The sequence below is a fragment of the Cyprinodon tularosa genome, unplaced genomic scaffold (genome assembly GCF_016077235.1).
Source record: "Cyprinodon tularosa strain WSP-4 unplaced genomic scaffold, ASM1607723v1 ctg419, whole genome shotgun sequence".
Lineage (NCBI taxonomy): Eukaryota > Metazoa > Chordata > Actinopteri > Cyprinodontiformes > Cyprinodontidae > Cyprinodon > Cyprinodon tularosa.
In genome coordinates this window covers 230,588-242,700 of record NW_024039140.1, presented here as the reverse complement: position 1 = coordinate 242,700, position 12,113 = coordinate 230,588, and positions in this window count along the sequence as shown.

Sequence of the window (12,113 nt, the reverse complement as noted above, 5' to 3'; positions counted from 1 at the left end):
GGAAAGAAGGTGTGTGTGTGTGTGTAGTGTCTAGAGGCTGGAGGCACTACCTGGAGACCGGCCAGTAAACTAGGAGATGTGGAGGAGGCTGTAGAAGGGCAACAACCTGCTACCCCTGCCTTTCACAATTATGAACAGAAGGAGACTAATTACAAAAGGAGCACTAATTACGAAAGGAGCACTCATTAAAAAAAGAGACGTGTAACTAAGAAGATGAGCTGTTTGATAATTTCCATTCTAAAGTTGCTGATATCATTGATTTAGTTGCTCAAGTTAAAGTGAAAGTTGTCTTTGGAAGATTAAATATCTATGGAGAAATATCCCAGCGGTGAGAAAATAAAAGGAGTGCCGAAAAACTGAACAAAGGTGGTGAAAGATGGACTCCTAGTTTACTATGAAATCCATACAGAGAAACTTCACAAATATGATTTACAAGTAAAGGATGCAAGAGATTTTTTTTTTTGCTCAGATTATCAACAAAATATTAACGCCTGAACTTTATTTGCCACAGTCAATGGGTTAACAAACACTTCTATCTCTGTGGTTGAAGAACTCCAAACCTTAACTTTTATCCATAGTTTTTATCAAAAAAGTTTGACCTGTTTTAGAGTCTCATCATAAACACATCCCTTATGTCAGTTGTTTTCCCCCAGGCCTTAAGAAAAGCAATTTTCAAATCATTGTTGAAAAGAAAAAACAGGACTTTTATTGTTATTTTTTACACAAGTGTATACAAAACCAAATTTTTGTACAGCCCTTATTTCCATTTCTTAAAGTGCAGCAGTGGTCAAATGTAAACAATGTGGGAGGAAAAACATAACATGGTGCAAAACAAAAAACAATAACAACAAAACAAACAAATGCATGTATATGGAAGTTCAGAGTATTAGATATATGGTGCAATTTTGCAGTGTTTCATTTTGGTGTTGTAAGTTTTATGCAGAGTCTGTGACATGATTTAGAGTTTTCTCAACAGTTATGTTGTCTGATGGCGGTGGGGAAGAAGCTGTTTCGGAATCTGCTGGACCTGCATCGCATGCTTCCAAGCCTTTTCTCAGAGGGCAACAGAGAGAACAGGTCAGGTAGGTATTTGTTTTTCTATTATCATAAAGCCTTCTTTATTCAAATATTAAAGTTTACATTTACTAGAGTTACTGTTCACTGAAACAATTTGGCAAATCCGATGTAATTAGATTTTGAACATTTGATATATATAGATATCTGCATTCCATCCATCCATCCATCCATCCATCCATCCATCCATCCATCCATCCATCCATCCATCCATCCATCCATCCATCCATCCATCCATCCATCCATCCATCCATCCATCCATCCATCTTCTCCTGCTTATTTCGTCAGGGTCGCGATGGGTCCAGTGTCAATCTCTGGCAGTCTTTGGCGAGAGGCAGGGTGCACCCTGGACAGGTTGCAGTGTGTCGCAGGGCAGCAGAGAGACACACAAAGATGTACACACCTGCACACACAAACTCACACATAAGGACAATTTAGAGATGCCAATTAACTAACAGTCATGCTTTTTGGACTGTGGGAGGAAGCCTGGGTACCCGGAGATACCGCACGCCTATAAAGGGAGAACATGCTAACTCCATGCAGACCACAGGCCGTTGATTGAACCTGAAACCTTCTTGTGGCAAGGTAACAGTGCAACACACTGCTCCAGCGTGCACCTCAGGCTCTATATCTCTATTATTCTTTTTTGTGTTACTAGAAACTACAATTTATAATAAACAGATTCTTGTAGTAAATATTTTCATTAAAAATCATTTTGACCAATGTGTCTGTACTTTGTCCTTAACTGTGCAAGTTGCACAACCATTACAATAATTTTCTTTAAAAAATATTCTATAAATTTACAAATGTATCCGACAGGGTAAGCAACATGTTTCAAAACAAAGATCTTTGTTTTGAAAGATCTTCAAAACAAAGATAAACATACCTGCTAAACCAGAAAAAAAAGTAATTTTCCTTAAAGATATCCATAGATTAGAAAAAAAAGACACAAAATAATCCAAAACATTATTTTTTCACAAAACATGGCTGCTTATAGCACATACATTTCCCCGCTCTGCTTAAATACAGCAGAGGAAACACCAGACCGCTAGGAACAGCGAACAAGAAATTAAACATTATTATCATGCAGTCGCTGCTTTCACTTTTAAAATAAAGCTCAAGCCAAATTATGTCCCATGCAAATCTTAACAGCAGCACAACCAATATAGCCAAAATTTTGAGAAATGCCCTTATCTTTGAGGGCTCCATGCTTTTCATCTTTTCACCTTGTAGGCATGGAGCTTGACGAATCAGAGCACGGAGAACAGCAACACTGCAGAAGCAGACAGCTGTTTGCGAAATAAAGAGCATGCAAAAATCAAAAACTATGACAGAATTATCTACCATGACCAGCCCCATTCCTACAAAGCAAAGCAGCCAAACACAGCCAGTAAGTATTGTTCTAATTTTAATTCCTCTTTCATTTTTAGTTTTAAATAGGTGATTGGATGAACAACGGCCAGGTATCGCTCCACACATGTCAGAATGTGAAAGAATATTTCTCCATTTCGAACAAAAGACGTAAGAACCATTCCTGTGGTTAATATTTCAGAATAATCAATGTATATACCTGTAAAACTGAGGATACAAGCAATGATATCAATGATCTCCATAAAAACCAGATGATATGTAAAGCAGTCAGAGTGTGTCATATCTGTGGAGGTAGGATGCTTATACTTCCATTGTTGGAGACCATGTTTGAGGATGTAGATGCATAGAGGAAGGAGGACAAATATCCTAACGGTGTTGAATGCTGTAAAAATAAAGCTGCTTGGATTTGACTTGAAGCAGTGAATGTAGAACAGCAGGGAGGAAGAGCTTGAGGACATATTAGGGTAATGAAGGCTGCTTTTAAAGGCTGATGGGTTCGCTGACATACCTGGAACAGATAAAAACTGTATACCTGTAAATATATGTTTGATAAAATCTAAATTTCTAAATTATCACTGAGAATTTAAGCACATTAATTTTCAATAAGTAAAAACTGTGAAAACTATTTTTTGAAATAATAAGCTGTAAGTCTATTTGTTCATCGACCAAACAAATTACATACTTTCCTATCTGAAACCCATTATCCTTAAGTCTCTACTTTTCTCATAAACAAGATAGAGTAATGGCTAAAGAAGTTGTGGAGCTGTTATACCCAACATGACTTGTTTTACTTGAGAGAAAAGGGCAATACTGAATGGATGATAGACCAAGATTGCAGCTCTTGAAACTGACCAGAAAGTGTACTCCAGGGTTCACAATTCTTAGTCTGCAGCTCCTTTTAAGCAGATGGAAAATACATGCCAACTGACACATAAACAAAGGGGTCACTACATTTCACTTGTGAAATACCAATGTTTTTAATGGTTTCCAATTAAACTTTTGCCTTTAACACATTTTTTGGATGACATGGCTGTCCTTGCTTTGCAAAAAAAAAAAACAAAAAAAAAACAGACAGACAGACAGACTGTCTGTCTGTCTGACAGATTGTAAGCTCCTCTGAAAACAATTCCTACATAAAAGCTGGCCCTGACCTAGCAGTGATACAAATATAACTCAACTTTGAGGAAATTTCTTTATATCCTGATTGATCTATGTTCAAGCTACTGCACCACAAAATTAAAAAAATATTTCTGATGGAATTAAGGAACCATTCCTAAACTCTGCATTACACCAAGCTTAAAAAGTTATATTTTTTCCTGTTGTAATCTCAGTGTAGACCAACTGCTTCACTGATTAGAAGACCGGAGATGGTCAAAATTTATTCAATTCAGTCTATTTTTTTTAGTAGTTCATAACACGTCATCTCGAGTCACTTTACCGAGACGACTCAATCAAACCATACTTTTAGATTGGTAAAACGCTTCATCTAAGCAGTGTTGGGCATGTTACTTTGAAAAAGTAATTAGTTATAGTTACTAGTTACTTCTCCCAAAAAGTAACTGAGTTACTGAGTTACTCCACAATAAAAGTAATTAGTTACTAGTAAAAGTAACTATTGCGTTACTTTTGCGTTTCTCGCCCCCGTAACCCTCACCACCCAGCCCCCACCTTTGGGTTTCCAAAGCCAGCTGAATAGAGCGGACGACAAAGACAAGAACCTGCAGAGAGTTTTGCATTTCTTGTAACTCAACGTAAATTACATCAGGGGGGAACGCGATGTGAAGTTTTTTAACAGGGCATTCAGATCTGGTGAGTATATGAAATTAATAACTGGGGATGTCTAATTCTGAAATCCTGTGTGTTTGGGTTGTTATAGATACTGCAACGTCTATCTATCCATCTATGTATCTAGATGTATACTCTGTGTGTGACATAAGATATGGATCTCCATCCCTGCCACAAAGGCCATCAAATAATGTTTAAAATAAAAAATACAGTAGGTTGAAAAGGCAGAGTATCCATCCATCCATCCATCTGTCCATCCATCCATCCATCCATCCATTCATCCATCCATCCATCCATCCATCCATCCATCCATCCATCCATCCATCCATCCATCCATCCATCCATCCATCCATCCAGATTTCTCCCTTTCTTCATATAGGCTATCATTTGATCGTTCACTGTCTCCATAGTTCTCCTGTGGCGCGAGCACAGGGCGACTGTTGCACGCCTTTAGCGAGCATGCGCGTTTCCTGTCGCTTGCGCGGTGACTCTTGCCGCCTGCGCTGTGCGGAGATGCAGAGGAAACCGTTATGTGGTGGGGAAACGCAGCTCGACGTAACACCGGTATTTCCATGTGGAAAACGCTGTTTTGCTGCTGGAGTCATCCTCACTCTCCATCTCTCTGTGTGTGCTGTACGTTAACACCCGCCAGCGGAAACACCCACCTACCCAACTGACAGACGGAATCTCACTATACATCAGCCATTCTCATCCTCCCCTCTCTCATGACAAGGCGCGCACCTCTGGATGACCTAAAAAATAATCTTTAATATCTCTTAAACAAAAGTAGCACAAACAATATTTTTTTCTGCACAAATCTGCACTAACGTTGCACTAACCATTCAGTCTATTTGCAGAGTTTTTTGACGTGGGTGGGGTGTCAGCTTCACGCAGCTGCGTACGAGTCCTATCTTGAAAAAAGGTTCATTGTGCGACCTGAGTAACGCGCAGTAACGGGGTGTCTGCAATGGTAACTGCGTTATAGTTACAGTCAAAGTAATTAGTTAGATTACTCGTTACTAAAACAAGGTAACGGCGTTAGTAACGCCGTTACTTTCAACGCCGTTAGTCCCATCACTGCATCTAAGCAAACCAAGCGGATTCCACGAGTCATTGACTTGCAGTACAACCATTGTACTGCAAGTCAATGGTTGGAATAAGATAGTGTGACTTATGATTTTGTTTATTCTAGTAATATTAATCCACTAACAGATCAAGAGAAATAAACATTTTAATATCGCCAATGAACTGGTATATGTTCTTTAAAATAAATTAAGAGGGAAAAAAAATCACAGATGTGATCACGGTATTTAAACCTACCTGTTCTTGTCATGATTTCAAAAGAATCCACCTTGGCTGTTATTTTAGTCCTTTCCTGCTTGATGTTTTACCAAGTCACAGCTAGAAACAATAAACAGATACTGTATGTAATCCTATAGAACTTTAGGATTCATGCCTGTCTGACGTGTTGACATGAGTTTAGGTTTTTTGCATGTGAGAAAAATATTTGCATTATATCTTTCCATTTTATGGGTTATTTCTTTAGGCAAATGTCATAATGTTAACCTCTGCTAAAAAAAAGGACAAAGCATGAACTCTGGATAAGTGTGCTGCCACTCCAGTAGCAACATACGTCATACTTACAAATATTACCCCAGAGTTTGGGAAATAGAAAAAACTGAATTAAGACATTATATTTATATATATAGAAATATGTTTTAGTTATTTATTTACATCTTATATATAAAAACTGAAAAAATAACATCATAGCCAACTTCCCCTTTAATATTACAGGACCCCCCTAGCAACTTTACAGCTTAAACTGTCAGGAGTGAATAAAACGCTAAAGGTGCAAGTGCAATGAAAAGTCCTTCTAGTTCTCAAGTTTGAAAATGTCACTAATTTGAAATATATTTATTACCAGAAGTTTGTATGGGTGGTGACAGCTTCAGAATGTGTTATTGTATACATGCTGCTTTTTCACACAGTTCAGAGGAGTTGCCACAAATTGGGTCCTTTGGATTAAAATTTGAATTGTAATAAGTCCCAAAATAGTACTAACTCTTTGACAATAGCATAAATATCGGTAAGTAGAGACTGCAGTTGCTTAAGGGCACTGACACCTGGTAGGTCCCCTACACAATTGTGGACTAGGACGTCTCTTTGCAGATGTAATGGTGTGAAAATTCCTCTTAAACTACCTGATACTAAGTTGACTGACCGGACCTTATTTTCACCCCAATGGGGTGTTGTACTTCATATGGGGCCAACCCAGATAATGTTGCTTACGGGCCTATTGTTGTGTCGTTACGCCATTGCTCTTTGGTCAATCTAAGTCAGTCATTATAAATCACAAGCACTTTGAAAGTTGTGGCTAAAACTTTGAGCTGCTTATCATTTTGATCATGCACTCCAAGATCTAGAAAAAATAGTTAATTCTTCATTTGAGCGTTATGGCTAAATCTCTGACATTGACTCCGTCTTGCAGATACTAAAAAAGAAAGGTTAGGAATTCTTGTCTAAATTATCCTCAATATAAATGTGTTAAATGTCCTTCCAGGTGAAGTAGTCAGGCATGCTAGCGAGCATCAGACCCTCATGAACATTTCCTTTCCAGAAGAGTTGCTGGGAGAAAGGAAGTATTGAGGCAAGTAGCATACCTTTTTGTGTAAGTCCAACACATTGTAGGGATTCCCATTGGAACTTCTGTATTATGTGTGAATCAATAAAGCGAGTAGAATATTTCAATAGACATAATTTCAGACAAACACTAGATGAGTCTAGGACTTTAGCTTTCATTCACAGAGCCAAGATGGAGGATGCAGATGTAGTGAGACAGACAGAGATGATTTTATATAGAGAAAGAAACAAAATAGCTTATAAAATATAATACAAACCCTCACCAGACAATATAAAATTTAACTCATGATTGAATTCATGTAGTGAGTGGTGGAAATGTATATGGACACAAGATTTGCAAATATGAACAAACTCTTACTCTATTTTTTAGGGTTAATCTCTGAAGGGTGATTTTCATCTTGTGCTCATTTTCAAATGAAGTCAGAGCTCAGCTGTGCATGTTTATGTAAGCCTTTCCTGCATGGCTGGCTGCTGGTTTCAATTCAGGGATCATAATCAAATGTATAGGGAAATCTCCATTACTATCATTTTTGCATGAAGGGTTTAGATTTCAAATGTTTTCAATTTAGAATATTCCCAATTTCTGTAATTTTGTGTTTGTGCACTCTAGCTATCAAACATATGCTGTTTATTACAAACCATAATATGTAAATTAATATATTTAGTAGTCAAAAGAAATTCAAGGGGCAAGGTTTTGGGGATGGATGTATTCCAGCCAGAGTACCTAAGGTCTCTGGATGTTGCCAGGCTGTCACCTCTTTAATTACGCTTTGAGGTCAGGGACAGTGCTCCTGGACTGGCAGGCTGGGGTGATGGTTCCCCCCATAAGAAGGGGAACTAGAGGGTTCGTTCCAACTATAGGTGGATCACACTTCTCAGTCTCTACCAGAAGGCCCATGCATCTACCTGATTCCTAAACCTAAGCTTCAGGAGGAGCTGTTTGATTTGTGTCCACATTTTTGTCTTTCTCACACCCATGGACAAGCTCTAAATCCTCCACAGGGTGCAGGGGGATCCTCTCTTAGTTCAGATAGTACCACCTAATATGTGCCATTAGGATTGCTCAAAACATGTCCTTTATATTGTCAACCATTTAATCACTCCGGAATGTGTCTTTACATGGGGAAAAATAGAAATCAAAAGATTTAGTCATCGCATTTGTGGCTGATGTGAATGTATCTTCATGAGGTTAATGGTGGAGAGGCTATTAACAGGAAGAGGGGCTCCAAATCAGGTTCACCTTCAGGCTTTACTGAATCTGAATTTGAGGCAAAAATAATATTGTTCAATATTAAATATATTTAAAAAATATTAAACTTCTGCCTCAAGTGGCATGGGAGTTCAATGCAGGAGAATGCACTGGTCTGTTGTGAAGAGAAAGCCAGCAGTAAGGCACAGCTCTTGATTTACCGCTCTATGTTCCTACCTTAACCTATGGCCATGAAATCTGGATCATGACCAAAAGAATGATCCCGGATAAAAGTTTCTTAAATGTTACAAGTTGCTTAAATGAGCTTTCTCCACAGGGTCGCAAAATACCCCCTTAGATATATTGTTAGGAGCTTGCTCAGCTGCTTCTTTGAGAAGATTGATTTATATTTTTAATTTATAAGTGATTACTTTTTCCAAAATAGCCTCATTCTTTACATGGGTTTGAATGTTCTTACGTATCTCTGCATCCTTCATTCATCCTTTATGTCATAAGTTTGTCATCAGTTTGGAAAATCATATAAACCTATCCTTGCACAAAGACTGATAATTTTTTTGTTTAGTCCTTTATTTGTGTCTTCAAATTGTGACATTTAAATAATTACATAATTGGTTACCTATCTAAACAAAGTTCTTTTGCCACAACGGTGGAAAACAATTATAGAAACAGATAGGTGTATTTATTTTCCAGGAGAAATAATTAGTAGGTCAATCACAATCATATAGTGAGATGTAAAGCTAGTCAAACACAAAATAGTTTATTCATTCTAAAAGTGAAACAGACCTGAAAGGTTCCACAATCACTATTCAGTTACAGAACAATTACACAGAAAGTACATCTTTATACCCATCAGATCAAGTACTCAGTACGGTTATGTGGCACACATGAGATTTATGGACAGACCAATGTCTTATGTTAACTGTATGTTTTTTTCTCAGTACACTCTTAAATATATTCTTACAGAAATTGTACAGACCTGTGTACATGATTCTGATAAAAAAAAAAAATCTGAAAACTATTATTTCTTAATAAATCCTGACTCTTCGCAACACATCAATTTTCCTGCTCTGTGTATAAACAGCAGAGGTAACACCAGACCGCTGGGCAGATTGAGCAAGGAACTATACGCTATTATTTGGCATTGGTCAGTTACCTCATCAAAATAAACCCTGAGCCAAACAGCACTATAGCAGAACCTAGACAACAGCACTATCAATATAGCCAAAATAGTGTTGAATGCCCTCTTCTTCGATGGATCGATTCTCTTAGTTTTTCCCTTTTCCCCAGGGCTTGGTTGAGTCAAAGTGAAGAGCATTGAGAGACTGCAGAAAAATACAGTTATGAGAGCCAAGGTGAGAGAGCAGATAGCAAATATTGCTTCGGCACCTTCCACCACCATCAAACAAGTTCCTAACAAGGCAAATAACCAAACACAACAACCAATTATGTTTCTTATTTTGATTCCAATTTTATTCCTATGGCTCAAGTAGGCAATGGGATAAACAACAGCCAGGTAGCGGTCCACACAGGTCAGGACATTGACATACATCTCCCCATACCAAACGACATATCCTAGAGAGGTCCCAAAGGTAAATAAGATCACACGATCATCACAGATACCAACAAAACAGATAATATGTCCGACTGTACCAACCAACTCCATGATGACAGCATGGTAGGTGAAAAAATCAGAATGGCTCACAAAAGCTCCTGAGGAAGTTGAGCGCTTTTGCTTCCACTGTTGGAGACCAAGGTGGAGGATGAAGATGGAGAGAGGAAGAGTGATAATTATCCTGAGGATGGTGAATGTGGTATAAATGAAAGAACTTGGTTCGGACCTGAGGCAGTACATGTGAAATGAGAGCGAAGAGTAGTTGGTGGACACATTTTTTTCAGCAAAGCTCTGAGGGACGAATGAGGAATTTAATGTCATTTCTGTTGGAAAAAAGACATATTATATATTATTTAATTAATAATTAAGTATTTCTATAACAATATACATTACTCAGTTAGTAAAATACAAGGATAGATTTATAAAAGCAATTATCTATCTATCTATCTATCTATCTATCTATCTATCTATCTATCTATCTATCTATCTATCTATCTATCTATCTATCTATCTATCTATCTATCTATCTATCTATCTATCTATCTATCTATCTATCTATCTATCTAGGGTAGAATAGAATAGAATCGAATAGAATAGAATAGAAAAAAACACCCACCTTGCTTGGTATGTTGCTTGGTATTTGCTGTCACTTTGCTGTTTTACAGAGCTAAGGACAACAGTGAAATGAAATGTAATGCAATAAAATGCTTCTTAAACAATGATGTTCATGCTTTTGCAACAGGATTAAATGTGTTTTGCATGCTAGAAATACATTTGCCTTTTGTGATTAATTTTATATGGATCATTTGTGATGGAAGTTTTATGATCATGTGTTTTTCCTACTCACTCTTTTCTCAAAACTCAGCTTGTGGGAGGAATATTTTGGGTTAAAACTTAGATAAGATTTTGTAATTGTGTATGTACTGATTATATAATTATAAATATAACCAACTAGTTTACAGCTATATGTAGTACAAAGATGATCACTGGGAAGTAGTGTATCTTTACCCACTGTATTTTTTTTAGTGTCAAATTGAAAGATGCAATAGTGGTATTAAGCATGAAGAGGTAATTCAAGTTCTCCTTTTTTCATCCAGCCTTAGCTGTCAGTCTGAGGAGATTCATGTTGCGTCACTTACATTGAATTAATGTGCAATGGAAAGAAGAGTTATACCTTATTTGTGTATGATTTCTGTGTAGCTAGTTTATATAAGAATTAAGATATACTTCGGTTTTTGTTTCAAAAGATGAGCTAGCAGAAATATAAGTCTCCTCAACCACTTTTAAAACTTTGAAGCAATCATTCTACTCACCACATTGTATATTCAGTTATGTACAAAAAAGATTTTACACATTTTGCATGAGTGTAAAAGTGTGCCGGGTTTATACTTTGTAGGGTGTACTCCTTGCTTCCAGCCATCAGTGCATGATTATTTAAGCCGTAGGTAAGAGTTCTCTAGCGTACCTAGTTAGTTGTTCTGATAAACTGATCCTGACTAGTTTCTACATTTGGACCTCTGAGCCTGCCTGCCCCCGTTCTGATCTGTTTGTCTGACCTTTCTTCAGACTCCTGCTGGATTCTGTCTACTCACAACCTTGGATCTGTCTCCTGACCCTGGCTTGAATTTCCCTATGGTACCACTTTGGATCTCTGATTTTCCGACCTGGACTTCTGTTTAGCTTATCAACACCAGTTTGGCTTGTCCTTCTAGAAACTCCTGCTCTCCCTCGTCTGCTCGATTCTGCCGGCTCAGTAGCATTTTTGGCTTCGGCTCCTGGAACTCTCTGGACGGAGTCCGCCTCGTGCTGTGGAAAATCATCCGGCTGGATTCCACTCCTTTCTCTGGGCTCAGACTGAACTTTATAACCAAGTTAGTGACTTAGATGCTCTCTTGCCCTCTGTCAACGTTACGTGTTAACTACTCTTTGTTTTACCCTCTAGAGAGATTCCAGCCTTTTTGTCCTAGCAGCTGAGTTGCAGATTCATCAAGCATTCAATAAATGCTATTACAAACTTTTATTGGAATTTTGTAAGTGTATACAATACGAAATTCCATTTTGTACAGCTAGTAAATTAGCAGCAGCGTAGCAGTGAAATGAACATTTCCATTTCATAAAGTGCAGCTTTGATCAAATGTAAACAGTATAAATGACTGTATAAATCAGTATAAATCACTTCAGTTTGCCTTCCTGAATCCTGGGTCCAAAGTTCTGGGTTCTGACAGAATAATCTGGCCTAAACATGGACGGCAGACAGACAGCAGCGTTCAGCCGTAGAACAAAGCATTTCTCAACTTGAATCAGGTGTGCGTGAAATCCCCTCTCATTCGCGCAATTAGACTACCGTATTTTTGCGACTATAATGCGCATATAAACGTCTTTTTTTTCTCTCAAAATGTATGGCGCGCCCTATAGTGCGGT